Source organism: Xyrauchen texanus, chromosome 2 (assembly GCF_025860055.1).
Source record: "Xyrauchen texanus isolate HMW12.3.18 chromosome 2, RBS_HiC_50CHRs, whole genome shotgun sequence".
Taxonomy (NCBI): domain Eukaryota; kingdom Metazoa; phylum Chordata; class Actinopteri; order Cypriniformes; family Catostomidae; genus Xyrauchen; species Xyrauchen texanus.
Genome location: NC_068277.1, coordinates 6,830,528 through 6,846,609, shown reverse-complemented (window position 1 = coordinate 6,846,609; position 16,082 = coordinate 6,830,528). Strand labels below are relative to the sequence as shown.

The 16,082-nt window shown below is 40.1% G+C and overlaps 1 pseudogene; it reads left to right on the top strand.

Moving 5' to 3' along the window:
• The first annotated feature begins 7,667 nt into the window (after positions 1–7,667).
• LOC127652396 (trace amine-associated receptor 5-like) lies at positions 7,668–15,268 on the top strand (annotated as a pseudogene).
• Positions 15,269–16,082: the final 814 nt, after the last annotated feature.

Sequence of the window (16,082 nt, the reverse complement as noted above, 5' to 3'; positions counted from 1 at the left end):
TAGAAAGGGAAGTGGGCGTGTATCTGTCAGTCAGGTTTTTGCACTGACGAGCCGAGAATAAGGTACGTCCCATCACAGTGGTAGGTCTAGTGTCATGCAAAGGGGACACAATGTCTCGTTCCCTCCATCAGGGAACGGAGGTTACAACAGTAACCATGATGTTCCCCTTCTGTCACTCACTCGACATTATTTCGAATGTTGTGACACAAGGGGTCCCATTTCAAAGCACCATGCACTAGACTGTGTTATGTGAACTGCTGACACAGGTGCAAGCAGGCTGCTGCGTGCTAGAAGCAACTGTATCGGCCGCACGTAACCCTCCCCAACGCCCCCAGAAAAAGGTGCCATATACAGACCTTAGGTTCCCAGCACCCGTAAGGGGGGAACAGGCGCTACATCAACATCATGGGAGCAAGCCCGGCAGCTGCAGCCTTTTCTCTCTACATGTTTTGAGATTCAGCTTGCTGCTGCACAACCGCTCGGCTCCGAAGAAAAAACTGACTGGCAGACGTCCCTTTATACCCGTATGTCCGGGGGCGTGACATGCAAATTCTGTCTGCCGATTTCTCATTGGTCTTTTCTCAAGTTCAGAGGTACTCGAAGCTCTCAAGAAAGACCCCTCGTGTCACTACATTGACACAATGTCTCATTCCCTCGATCAGGCGCTTTTTTGTAGATTTATAAGGCTTTCATTTTTGGCATGCCATATAATGTGTTGATATGAAAAAACATACAAAAGTTATAGTATTACAAAAATAATTTATCCAATTGTCCAAAAGCCTCTCTAAATTGTATATAAAAAGTAATTATACATGCAAATACATATATGTCATGTATAATGTGCCTTCTCCTGGTGGCCATATGTAATTAGAGTTAACGATCCTCTCTGCCCATATTTGGATGACTTCCACCTCTGGTTGTTGCGATCTGAATCTTACTGTAATACGATTGGTCTAGCATTCCATGACAGTGGACAACATGCTACACCATTTCCAATAAAGTTGTCTAATCCAGGAAAGCTAACGTGTTTTTAGCCAGATGTGGATTTTGTGCTTTGTGTGGATTATCTAATGATCAATGCATCCCAATTATGTTGTGTGTGGGATCATTTTAACAGGAATTCCCTCCTCTGAGTAACTTTATGTGATATTTTATGTTCTGTTTATTTTTGAGAAAGTGTCTTATAAGCAACACCTGTTAACATGTAACATGTATGTCAAAGACATATACTTAGCTATTACTCGCTATATTTTTGTCTGTGAGTAAAACAAATAGGCTGATTGTATTCTGTAAATGTAGCAAAATCAATGCCTTTTTTAAACAAAAACGTATTGGTGTTAAAGTGGCCTTGGGCTGCATTTCTGTAATGTGTTTATTTAAATTCCATGTTTACTCAATCTTTGTTTGCTAGATAAAATAATGAAATCATAAAATTAGGAACTTAAACAGTCAAAAAATTACATTTTTGGTTAATGTGTGGCAAACATTGAAGCTAAAATTATTGAAGCCTAATATTATTTACTGAAGTACATAGTCGTTTTATTTAGCAAAGCACCATTGTAATCAAAAGTGACGAGGCGGAGGTATTTTCATGTATAAAACAGGCTGAAGGCCATTTCGAAATGATCACATGATCTGGTGATGAAGCCACTTTAAAACACAAATCCATTCAAGAAGTTTGTAGTCAAGGACAGAAAGTTTTGAAGTAAAACAAGTAGACAGACAGACAGATAGATAGATAGATAGACAGACAGACAGACAGACAGAAAGATATATAGATAGACAGATAGACAGACAGATAGACAGACAGACAGACAGACAGACAGACAGACAGACAGACAGATAGATAGATAGATAGATAGATAGATAGATAGATAGATAGATAGACAGATATATATATATATATATATATATATATATATATATATATATACAGACAGACAGACAGACAGACAGACAGACAGATAGATAGATAGATAGATAGATAGATAGATAGATAGATAGATAGACAGACAGACAGATATATATATATACAGACAGACAGACAGACAGACAGATAGATAGATAGATAGATAGATAGACAGATATATATATACAGACAGACAGACAGACAGATAGATAGATAGATAGATAGATAGACAGATAGATAGATAGATAGATAGATAGATAGATGTTTCTAACCTTTTATCCCCACTTCACTGTATGTGAGTGCATTTGTTCCTGTTTTTATAAATGAATGGTAGAAGTGGAATGCGTCAGAAAAAAATAAGATAAGTCAAAGCCAGTGTGAATGAGAGCATGTCCTTGCCGTTGAAAGAGACAGAACAGTTCATTATAAGAGTCAGGGTGTAAGAAGTGTGTACAGTATGTTTAGAGCTGGGCAAGATGCATTGATTCACAGCGACTTTTCACGTCGATGAGAGAGCGACCGACTCACGCCAATCAGCCTCTGTGAAGAATGAGGGAAAATTGCAATGAAAAAGAGAAGGAGAAGAGTGAGATGCATTAGTGCAGGACTTGAGCTCACAGCTGCATTTGAGAGATAGAGAGAGACTGATTCAAGAAGGAGAAGAGCTGCCTGTGATGTGCAAGACAGAAAAGTGTGTAGCCGTAATATAGAGTGGGAGGAGAGAGGGAGGGAGGGAGGGAGGGGATGAAAACGGGGGTGGATGGAGGTATAACTGAAAGAGGCAGTTTCAAAAGCTACAGATGCAAGTGGGCTTGTGTGTGTGTGGTACCTGTATTCTCACTGCTGACTGTGTATTCAATACAAGGAATCAAAGTGGACTTTATTATTCATCTTAATTGGACAATTATTGGCTGATGACAGGAGCATTATTACCAAAATACAGGTAAGAGAATTGCATGAAGGCGACTGTTGCATGTTTATGTGATATTGAGATGGTTTCGCATTTCATATATCTGAATCGATTATATTACAAACAATAAAAAAAATAATATGCTGTTTTATAATTTGTAGGAAACCTCTACTGTGTTTTCTGTGTTTTTTTAAGTGTTTTTTTTTTTTTTTGACCACTCCCCATCTGCTGGTGAACAAACAAACAGATATAGTCCTGCCCTTAACGCATGCCATTGGTTGAGCCAATGTTACAGTGTCAAGCTGCATGGGATGTTCGGAAAAATAGACAGTGTTTACAGCTTTAAAGAAATCAACCTGTGAATGGCTAATACTGTAGTTTTGTCTGCATAATAAGCTGGGATAGGAAATAGTAGTTTAACATCAAAAAGTTACACACTTTGGGCTCTATTTTCATGAGCACGCAAAGTGCACAACACTATGACCATGCACAACATCTTATCCAATGTTCGTGCAAGCGTAAAGCACAAGTGGGCGTGTTTGCGCTATCTGTGGGTGTATGCACGCAAACTGTGTATTGTAAGGTAATGAAGTGCCGCAAAGTGCAAATGGCAGTTTTCCTGAGAAAATGGTCATTGTGCTAAGACGTTTCAATACCACGTCTAAACTCAGTTCCTGCATTCGCAGTTTGGAGATTCCACCAGCAGGTGGTGATAAAGTTCCTGTCCATAATGTCGAAAATATAGTGGAACATCAAATAATGTCCTGACAATAGTTCTTCTATGAAACAAAAATGTATTAGATTAGTGTTAAACCATCTATAGGTCACAGTTTATTTTTCAATTATTATAAGTATATTAAGAGTACAATTGTATTTATGATCTCATTTGTATTGGTATTTTTCCACCTGTTACCATAAAGTGATTTTTAGTCACTGCAAAAGGGCCGGTGGAAGAAGTTGGAGAGAGTAAAATGTTTGGATTTGTATTTATTTTTTAACCACTTTGTTATTTTGATATATTTTTGTGCTTCGTTTGAAGTGTAATTTTAATGTAAAAAAAAATGTTTGGATTAATTTTTTCATAATTCAACAAATGAATAAAATTTTTCAAAATCGATCGGTGGAAGTGAAGTACGTGCCGATACAATCACTTTTAATACTAGCCATGATTTTTGTGTCAGTAGATGAAAATTAATAATCACGCTTACGTTCTCCGTCATTTAATGGAGTGTAAATCAAAATCCTGACGAGAATCACAATTTCCATGTGTATAAAACGAGCATGTCACCGTTAAAGAAAAATGCCTGACATTCAACAAAAATGCTGATAATACATAAAAGAGGTGAATCCCTTGAATCCTGAATTTCTGTTCTTCTAATTCATTTACAGTTCATTTACAATTCCAACTGCTTATGAATGTGCTGTCTTTGTTTATATCACTGGTGTATGACCGGAAATGGACTGTATAAGAGAATGCTGTCAGTGAAATAACCGGACAAGAATCTCAGAATTAAATAGCACTCAGAATTAAATAGCACCATCCCATTAGAGCGTTGCGCATGTCATTTTGCCAAACCCTAGTCTTCGTGCATGCTTAAACAAAAATACCAAAACTTCATGGCCACGCCCACTGACTCTGTGCTTATGACTTTAACCATACCACTGCACTTAGCGCTAGCGCTCCTAAAATAGGATTTAAATCATAAAATTATCAATAAATCACTAAAAAAATATAGAATTTGTTCTATGTATTTAATGTTACTAGCTTTGCATCCATTTTAACTAACAGTTAGCTTTGGGTTGTTTTCCAGTTATGCAAGAGCTTTGCTCTTTTCAATTTCTAAATTTGACTCACAAGGGGTCCGTTCACACAGAATGTGTTCTTGTGTTAAAAAAGCTAGACAGCACAACGAATGGTACATAATTGCAGGTGTCTCAAGAGGCATTAATATGCAATTATAATCATGTTTTTAATTAGTAAAACCCATTATTATAAATTGATCACACAGGAATATGCACCTGTTTTTTAAACTTTAATGAATTGATGCTCACAGATTTGACTATTTCCACCTCTTAGGCAAATCAATTCTCACAGCCATTATTGTGGCCAATCATAGTATGAGTACATTTTTATTTCACAAATAGCCAATTTACGATATAAACATGAGGGTTAAATTAGAGGAAAAAGATGGCAGAATTGTCTTTTTGGATGCCTTTAACAGCAGTAGTGAACTAAATCGTTTGAGGGAGGCAACGCAAAAGTGACAAAGTGTGAACAGAAGATGGGAACACTGAAAATGTGTGAGAGAAAAAAACTGAGGCGTTGAGGAGTTAAAAACAGTAACAAAAGATTAAGACAGACCTTTCTCCTCAGTCCTCAAGCATTACGGGCCCCCAGGGCTTTAGGCGTGCTGGTCACGCCATTATTCCAGATGACTGTCCATTCTAGCCCAGATACAGAGGCTTGACCCAGTCAGCAACTGCTAGATATCATCAGTCCTGATTCCAGTTTGGATCTATAGAGATCTCCATATAAAGCAATTCGTTGTCACCAAAGAATCCCCTCCATGCACAATTCACTTACCACATGACATTCATGTAAGCACAGTACACAATATGTTTTACTTTTGGTTGACACATGGGCTCTCATCCAGAACCTAGGGAGCCGCCTCTGTCTGCTACCTACATAGGCAGCTGCCTTCTTAAGGCGGCACCCTAACTGAGATGGAACATCATAAGTTATATTCGGAGTTAGCATGCTAAGCTAATGATGCAATACTCTTGGAAGCAAAATACATAGCATACACAAATACTGGGTAAAATAGTAAACTTTTAGTAAGATAGAGCTGTTATGTTGATGTTTAGCATTAAATGCGTTCTATATACAGCTCTGGAAAAAATTAAGAGACCACTGCAAAATTATCCGTTTCTCTGGATTTACTATTTATAGATGTGTGTTTGAGTAAAAGGAACATTTTTGTTTTATTCTATAAAGCACTGACAACATTTCTCTCAAATTCCAATTAAAAATATTTTCATTTAGAGTATTTATTAGAGCATGAAACTGGTCAAAATAACAAAACAGATGCAGATTTCAGACTCATAGTCATTTTTAAACAACACGATACTAATGTTTTTACTTAGGAAGAGTTCAGAAATGTATATTTGGTGGAATAATCCTGATTTTCAATCACAGCTTTCATGCATCTTGGCATGCTCTCTACCAGTCTTTCACATTGCTGGTGGGTGACTTTATGCCACTCCTGGCACAAAAATTCAAGCAACTCGGCTTTGTTTAATGGCTTGTGGCCATCCATCTTCCTCTTGATCACATTCCAGAGGATTTAAATGGGGTTCAGGTCTGGAAATCGGGCTGGCCATGACAGGGTCTTGATCAGGTGATCTTCCATCCACACCTTGATTGACCAGGCTGTGTGGCATGGAGCATTGTCATGCTGGAAAAAACAATCCTGTGATGATCTGGGGGTGCTTCAGCAAGGCTGAAATTGGGTAGATTCATCTTTGTGAATCAAGCCACATACAAGGTTGTCCTGGGAAAAACAGATAATTGGAAAAGAGTGTTATGGATCTTAACCCCATTGAGATTTTGTGGGATCAGCTAGACTGTAAGGTGCGTGAGAAGTGCCCGACAAGACAGACACATCTATGACAAGTGCTACAGGAAGTGTGTGGTGAAATGTGACCTGAGTATATGGACAAACAGCTAGAATAACAAGGATCTGCAAAGCTGTCATTGCTGCTCATAGAGGATTTTTTGATGAGAACACTTTGAAGTAATTGAGAGAAATTAATATTGTAATAGTAATTTGTCACGTTTTAATGTCCCGACTATACATTGTGATCAGTTGAACGCCACTTTGGTGAATAAAAGTACCAATTCTTTACATAAGAGCAAAATCTGTACTTTTTCCAAACTTTTGGCCACCAGTGTGTATATATATATATATATATATATATATATATATATATATATATATATATATATATATACATTACATATGTGTGTATTAATAGGCACAAAAACTATGTAATGCATAAGGGCGAAAATGGGTAGTTGCGCCCCTGCAAAGGAATTACAATGCAACAGCACATGTCTGGTCCTGGAGTATTTTCTTTATTTTGTCTGACTATGAAATGACTAGAACACACTTTTAAGCCTAGCTCAAACAGAACAAATAAAACTAATTAAATAAGACTTTTAGGTAACAACTTTTCTGACAGGATTTAAAATGTTTACTTGAAGCAACTTATCCAGACCATACGTGTACCATTATCCTGTTGTAACTTAGTGCATCTACACAAGTGAGGCGATGAGTGGTGGTGGCATAGTGGGCAACAGCACTGAACTGGTAAGCAGAAGGTTGCTGGTTCGATCCCCACAGCCTACCACCATTGTGTCCTTGAGCAAGGCACTTAACTCCAGGTTGCTCGAGGGAAATTGTCCCTGTAATAAGTGCACTGTAAGCCGCTTTGGATAAAAGCATCTACCAAATGCATAAATGTAAATGATGAAAGATGCTTACTATTTTTTCCTTACCGGAAAGGTTGGGACCTTTTTATTGATCCCATTATAATCAATGAAGCCATTAACACTGCAAGCATGTGACTTGTGTAGCTTCATATATATAAACAACCCAGCTAAACTCTACCAATCAAACTTACTGTTAGTTGGCAAAAATGTTAAATGTGCACAATATATCCTACAGTTGAAAGTAGTATCCAGCCATCTTGCTTCACAGCTGCAATCCAGACATTCATTTTAAGGTATCCAATTAGCATCCGGCCTCAGAAAAACATGGTACAAATATTAATATTGGCATTATGACAATGACGTTACCACTACAAGTCACTTTGAGTGATGTGGCTCCTGCTGTTGTTTTAAATGTGTTTCACTGTGCAAAGGTAAATGTCACCGAGCCTTCAAAGTCGCTATACAAAGCATTGATGTTATGTCACTACGCAGGCATCCCAAACAATCATTGTAGCTCATGCTGCCAATGCTTTTCATTTCTATTAGCTGGCCAAGATTGTACAACTGAGGATAAAGGTAATACAGAGATCGTATATAAGGTTTAGGACGTTAATAATATAGCTGAGGAGTATTAGTGATTTTGAATTGGGTTGCGGTAGTCTTTGAAGAAATATCCCTTGATTTTCGTCTTTTCCATGATTCACATCCACTCCTGACACAAAGTGAATGGTTTAACCCAATAATTTTGAGTGTGCTATGGATTGAATGCTTAGTGTATCATGTTATCTTAGCCACATGCTAACGGCAAACTTCTTTGGAATAAGCCTCTGTAACACAGTTAATGATGGGCAAGGAGGAGGCGAGAACCGACTTGTCAACATAAATCCAAATTTTTATGAAAACTTAAACCTAAAGCATAAACAATCACACACACACAACGGACATGTCCGTAATTCTCTCTCTCGAACCATCGTCACCGGCCGCCTTTATCCCTTGCGCGCCTCATCAGGCCGATTGGGGACCGGGCGCGCGATATTCCGACCCGGCCCGCCCTCCGTTACACACTCCTCCTGCCGTTATCTCAGGCCGGGGTGTCACCGGCATGATGTACACCCCCCCATCCCTGGGACGGGGTGTATCTTGCGTTCCGCGTGGTCATCCCCGCCTTCCTCGCCCTGGGAGGAGACAGGAGGGGAAGACAACAACAATAAAAAGAATAGGCGAGGGAAAAGGCCAACACGTTGCGAAAGAGAGAGAGAGGAGAGAGAGAAAAAGCTCACTCACCGGTTCTCTGATGTACCGTCGCGTGGTCCTCGAACACTCCTCCACACTCCGGCGGACGACAGCCGCTCCATCCCCGGGTGAACCGGAGTCAAACCTTCGACCCCCAGTGGGCAGAACGCCCCTCCGCTTTTCTGCTAGCAAATGGGGACACTCCTCCGCCCCTGGCAGCGGCCCTACTGGTCCGGGCAGTCGGAGAGTTTCTTCCCTCCTCCCCTCGCAAATGGCGGTCTCCCTCGACCCCTCCGCGTCTCTGGGGACGGCAGGGCACTCATCCGCCCCCGGCAGCGGCTCCCTCGCTCCAGGCGGTTGGGGTATCCAGTCCCCACTTGCGGCCGTTCCCCGCATCCGGGCAGTCGGGCTACTCCGTCACCCGGCAGATGGCAGCGGCGCTCCCCTGGGTGGACGGCAGTGTCGAGGACTCTGCAACGGGCATCCCTCCTCCTTCCCGGGTTTCGGCACCAATGTAACACAGTTAAAGGATGGGCAAGCAGGAGGCTAGAACCGGCTTGTCAACATAAATCATAATTTTAATGAAAACTTAAACCAAAAGCATAAACAAACACACACACGACGGACATGCCCGTAATTCTCTCTCTCTCGAACCATCACCGGCCGCCTTTATCCCTTGCGCACCTCATCAGGCCGATTGGGGACCGGGCGTGCGATATTCCGACCCGGCCCCGCCCCCTCCGCTCCACAGACTCCCATGCGCTTCACATAAAGAGCGCCAATTGCTGCTCATGTAGAGTGTTCAAAATCAGTCACTTATAATGTTCCATCCCGGTCAGGATGCTTCCTTCGAAGGCAGCTACCTATGTAGGGAGTAGAGAGTGACTAGGTTTTGGAACAGAGTCATTAAAGAATCTGACATGGATACTGTCAGAGGACTAATTCAATTAAATCCATTAATTTTTCAGTATGTTATTTCACCCTTTAAGTTTCACCCAATGCAACCTGTGGAATACATCACAAGATCTTCTCCAAGCTTGAGTTTAAAGTTTGTTTCTAAACTTACAAACTTAATTGATAATGAATGAAGTCTGCAAAAGTGATGTTCCTGCTGGATTCATTAGAGAACTGCCCTACTAACCTTTTTGCCAGATAGAGAGAGAGAGAGAGAAAGAGAGAGAGAGAGAGAAAGAGAGAGAGAGAGAGAGACTAAGAGCATGAGCTCGGCGGTCTGTGCTGGTGTCCAGCTGAGACTGAGAGTTATGACAGCATTGTCATAACTGCCAAAAGGCCCCAGCAGAGCTTTCTATTTTAATGCTCACATAATATTTATAATGCTAAATTTCAGTTTGTGCACTGAGAGCTGGAGTCTGACTCGCAGCAGGGATCTGCTTCTTTAATTAATAATTTTTTTTTCCTGTTTTCCTGCTGAATTGTTTATTTTGAAAGAACTTTCAATTAATGTTTCTACCACTTCAGAACAGATTTTTACATTATACAATGTGAGTGGTGCTTGCATGTGCGTGTGGAATTTATATAGATTATTTGTATATACGTATATACTGTGTCAAACTACTCATTGCCACATCTCTTTTAATAATGTGTCATCCCAGATGTGTATGACTTTCTTTCTTGGCTCGCACAAGAGTTGTGAAGGGTGACATCTCTTTGGCAATGAGTCTACTTCATCGGTGCATTCTCTCCATCATGGGCTACTGGTCGGGTATTTCGTTGTCCAGGCAAATACTTCACTTATTGTGGGTTGTTGCAGGTTTAATGTTGGTGTTTTTTACCTTCATCCCAGGAGCCAGTTTAGCTGTTCGGAAGGGTAAAGACTTTGAATGTGTGTGAATACATTTGTTTAGTTCTCTCCTAGGGCTGGATGATAAGCAAGAAACATGTTCACAATATTTTTATTTAATATCCAATTACATCGTCAACCTCCCGACAACCTCAGTTTATACAAACATTATTAGTAGGGCTGTCAATCGATACAAGTTTTTAATCGAATTAATTACATGATGTCCCGATTAATTAATCACATATACAAATATTTGCTGAGAAAGACCCTTATATAACAGTAATTCAATATATAATGATACATAGTTATCTTTAAATATTTAAAAATTATATATATATGTATATATATATATATATATATATAGTGTGTAAAATATTCAGATAATTAAAATGCATTATATTCTTGTGGCAGAGGAGTTAATCATTGATAAGACAAAAAGCAGCTTTAGAATACAATGTATTGTTTATTATCATATTATTGATCATAAGTCAATCATTGTCACACAGTTCACAGCAATCCATTACACAAGTGAATTTGTCAATCAGTTCGAGATTTATTATGAGGGCTTGTTTAAGGACCCGTCAATTTACACCGGCATCAGACATTTTTTTTTTATTAATGCTTACAAATCTAGAGCCAAGAGGTATATTAAAACAAACAACAACAAAAAGGAAAATAAATAAACAGTTTAATTAAAAATAGCAAATTGTTTACATATTTCAATACACTTTACAGCTTTCTTGTTACTCAAATTGGAAATTGTTCTTAGGTGTTGCTGAACCTGAATTAAAAATTAAAACTAATGGTTTATAACCACCATACTTAAATGTATGAATATTAAACTTTGCCAACAAAAGCAGAACATTAATCAAATAATATTCCTTATGAAGAGACATGTCATAGCTAAAACAGACCAAAAACAAGTCAGGACAACTCCAAAATAAATGAAAAAGTTTTTCCGCCGGCAGACCACAAATTGCACAGAATATATCGACCTCACAATTAAATCTCTCTACAAGAAAATAATTAGTGAGGTAGTACTTATAAATAAGTTTGATGGAAATATCTTTGATTTTATTGGTGATTAAAATTTTTTGGGTAATTTCCAAATTTTGCACCATCTCAGTCCAGCCACACCCTCCGTCAGACATGCTTGTGTCCCGTCTCGGGTGTGTTGCATCATAAACATAAAATTTTTAGTTCACTGTTTTAAGTTAAATATAGTTTAATACTCAATCTTTAAAAACATCTTGAGATCCCTTAGTTCGCATTTGCGCTCCTTCAAGTGTTTTGAACGCAAGAACGTAACGCATGTTTTTGTCGTTCTGCCTACTGAAGTGTTTTCTTCACTGTATAAACTGTGTGTTGCTCATACAGCTGAAATTTCACTTACTGCCCTCTGGAGTAAACAGGTGGTACTACAAGCTTGCATTTCTCAGAACTCTTCCTTATTATGGTCCGGGGGCATTGCGATTAATTGCGTACATTTTTTTAACGCGTTATATTTGGACAAATTAATCGCACTGAATTAACGTGTTAAATCGACAGCCCTAATTGTTAGATTAAGTTATGTTTAACAGATTATTAAAATAGCAGCAATGCCCGTATCCACCATTGAGAGCAGCTGCTCTGAAGAACCCGGAATAACCTGTAATGCATAACGTTAATTTCCTCTATAAAACAAGTTGCAAATCAATACTCAGTAGATAAAACATTAGTTCTGCCATTTAAATGTTTTCAATCATAAGCAATAATGCAAGATCCTCTGTCACAGTTCCATCTCATTAGAAGTGTTTGTTAAGGCTATTCAGCTCCCATAACTGTAAAAACTGCACAACTTGTGCACCATTTGTACTATTGACATGAAAGATGCTTCAAATTTTCTGGCTAGTTGAGGAGAGGTGTGCTCTTCTAAGAGATCAGACTACAATGTTTATCTGGTGAATGATGAAACTGGTGAAAAATACCTTGCAATGCCCTTGCATTGGCAAGGACCTCAATACGTAGAATGAATCTCCACACTTCATTCTCTTGATATTTTGCTATCCACAATCAATGATAATTATGCTCACATCATAAAACCTTTCAAAACACTTAGCCTTGGAAACATACTCAGTCTGCATACCGGCACCCATCAGTTCCACATAAGATTGCAGTTTTATTTGTGATCATTTGTTCGCACAGACTTGTTATCATCAATGTACCACTGGGAACAAGTGAAATCAATGCAAGCTTTAATTACAGTGTACTGTGTCGCTTTGATTGTGTTTCTCTTCTCTGCTCTTTCACAGGGTTGCAACAGAGCTGCCCAACCCATTCAGCAAACAGCCTGGCCATATTTGTCCCTGTTAGAAGCATGAAGACTGCTGCCAGGCTGCTCTGTTGGCCAACGTTAGTGTACCCCGGTAAACAAGAGCTCTTCTTGGGATAATGGAGACTGGCAATCAGACAGTATCCCCAGGGGCCGGACAGACTTTGGCCCCTCTCTGCACATTTCGTGGCTGTGGGCTGCTTAACCGCACCTTGGCGGTCATATTCATGATCAGCATGGCCTTTGCCATTGTAGTGGGAAACGTGGTCACACTTACCGTTTTCATGCAGACTCGTCATTCCCGAACACCACAGGGCTACCTTAAAGGTAACACCAATGCTTTGCCTATACAGTAGGGTATGATTGGAATGCCGCCTGATCTCATGTAAATTATGTGACTGTAGCGACATATTTGCAAAATTAAATTACGTGGTTTATTACATGTAATGCAGCAGTTCTGGGTGAAATGTCCACTGAGCGGGGCTAAAAGTGACTCAAATGTTTTCCCAAATCCGGCCTCCCTACCCTAAAACTTAAACCTAAACCTAACTGATAGTGTCATAAAAGCTAATGTGAGATGGAAAATGCAATTGCTGAAGCAACCATGTTATTTTGTGATGCTTTTATAGCACTTCCGGCTCACGTGTCGACTTGCAACCCCTTTCAGGACTCGTACCCTGAACCTTTGTATCACAAGTGCAACGTTCTATCAGTTGAGCTACCGTTTCACTTGATTGTGCATGAACAAGCATGCAATTGTAGTTGGCTATGTAATTAAAATATTAAAATGTAACGCCTTACAAGCAGGGACGGATTATGACTTGCAAAGGCCCTGGGGCCAATCATCTCCAAGGGCCCACCCTCCACCCAAAAGTTGTTCATGGCCAAAAGTTGTTGAGCAGGAGTGGTGGTGGGGGGGTTCATGGCCAAAAGTTTTTTCAAGTGGGGGGGGTCACCAAACTAGATGGCGCAGCCTCAAAGCCCAAGGCACCCCCGGGCAGTCAAGGGCCCCCTGGTAGTCAAGAGCCCCTGGGCACTGGCCCCATTGGTCCAGTCGGTAATCCATCCCTGCTTACAAGTCATGCACTTAGATAAGATAGCATTGTGGCAAACAAAAAGTTGAGTTTATAAACTGATTATTAGCTATAATCGTGATTTGTGCAAAAGTGAATTAAAGTCATGTTGTTGTAGCACCTCTAGTGTTCATGCCACCAGAAAACTGTGCAACATAAAAATCATTTTGAAAAACATGTAGGTATAGTAACGTGATTCTATGAGACCAGATTGTTGGAATGGCATGCTACCATATTACTCATACAGTATGTAGTATGCATACTGAGCGCACATTTTCAGTATGCACGGAATCCTTGGATGTCCTTGGATGTCTGAACATTTCACAAAGTGTGCAGTATACAACTAGGGCACACTGGGTGGAATACTTCATATTAGTAACGCTTCATCCACCTAAAAAAGTTGTTCCACCATTGAGGAACAATTTAGGCAACTTAAATGGATAGTTCACCCTCACCCTCATGCTATACGATGAATTTGGGTGAGAAACAGATTAATATTGAAGTCCTTTTCGCTATAATATAGATTTCTTTATGTGGCATCCTTGGTGAAACATTTTTGTAACTCAGAGCTCAGGGGGATAAAAAAGGAAATAAAATGTAATTATCATTAATTGCTATATCAAAAGAAAGTTTGGTGCTCTAACTCTGCAGTACTTTGTTTGTTCCGCAGTGTCCCTGGCCATCGCAGACATGATGGTTGGAGTCTTGGTGGTGCCCTTTTCTGTATACACTGAAATCTCCCTCATGGTGACCAGCGCTCCTCCACTGTGGTACCAGGGTGTCTCACAAGCCTCTCTGGATGGTGTATCAGGGTCTTGGCAACCCTGCATGCTCATTGGTCCAGTTTTTGCAGGATGCACCTTTGTCTCAATCAGTACCATATTTCTGATGACACTGGAGCGTTGCGTGGCAATCTTGCGTCCGCTGCATAAGGACGCTCTAGTGACTCACCGCCGTGCCCTGTTCCTAATCCTCGTGTCCTGGGCTGGCAGCTTCTTACTGGCCATGGCTCCACTCATGCTGAGCAACAGCTTTACGCTGGAGTACAACGAATGCAGTCGCATGTGCAACTACACCCCCTTACTGATCGGATTTCAATCAGACACAAACATCCTTCTGTTGTTCCCAGCCTTTGACTTCACTTTACTAGGCGGCACGCTGGCCGTCAATATCCTGTCCTTCACCAGCATCCGCCGCTACTCTCGCAAGCGGAAGCTTCTCTCTGAGGGACGTCTTGGTTCTGACACAGGAGCTGGTGGGTGTTTGCATAGACCTTCTTTTTCGGATATCAAAGCAGCTAAAACCATTGGAATCCTTACGTTTGCTTTCACAGCCTCGTTCACTCCCATCGCAGTATTTGTGCTGGGGAACGTGGTGGGCTACACCTGGTGCAACTTTTCCTTCTTAGCATTTTGGATACTGGCGGGCAATAGTTGCTGCAATGTGATCATTTACAGTGTGTGTGACCAGCGATTTAGGAAAGGGCTGAACCTGCTCTTTCAGCGAGACAGATCGCAAACTCACTCAGAGAAGAGCTGAGGTTTTTGGACAGGAGCCGGGCACAGATTGGTGCCGACCTCACTTCCTTTACCGACTGAAACTTCCGCCTCAAGAGATTAACGGTTTGTTTTTAAGGATGACTTTCAGAAATGGTTCAGGCAAAGCAACAAGCATCTTTCTAGCAATTGTGGCATTTGTCACTATGTTGTACAGGAGATTATAGTCTATTTTAGCACATTCTTCAATTTTTTATTATTTATTCAGAGCAGAACTTTAAATCCAACCTGGTCGCATATAATCATGTTACTAAACCAATATCTTTGCAAAATGATTTTTTACATAGCTCATTGTATGTAGCATGGCAGTTTCCTGGTGAACTAAACACTATATAGGTGATACAACAACAATGACTTTTATTCCCTTTCACACAACTCATGAGTAAATGGCAGATTTGGTTATTGGTTGGTTATTATTGGTTAGGTTTAGGTTTAAGGTTTAGGGAAGGTGGTTTTGTTGAAAACTCAAAAGAGCAATAATCTTAACCTCATCTAATTAGAAGAACATTCAACTCGCCTTTAGCGCCACACAGTGGACATTTCACCTCGGAACTGCCTCAATGTCATTTTTAAAAAACTGTCACTAATGTCATGTGATTTTTATGAGATCAGGCTGATTATATCAATTAATAACAGATACATATCACCAGAGTCATCGTCACGTCTGCTGTTGTTAGCAGGATAACAGACCGATGCCTTATTGAAGATGAGGGTTTTGTGTTTCCATCATAAACCTGTAAAATATGTTTGTCTGACATCAACATTTTTGAATGTGGTTTATAAAAACACCTCACATG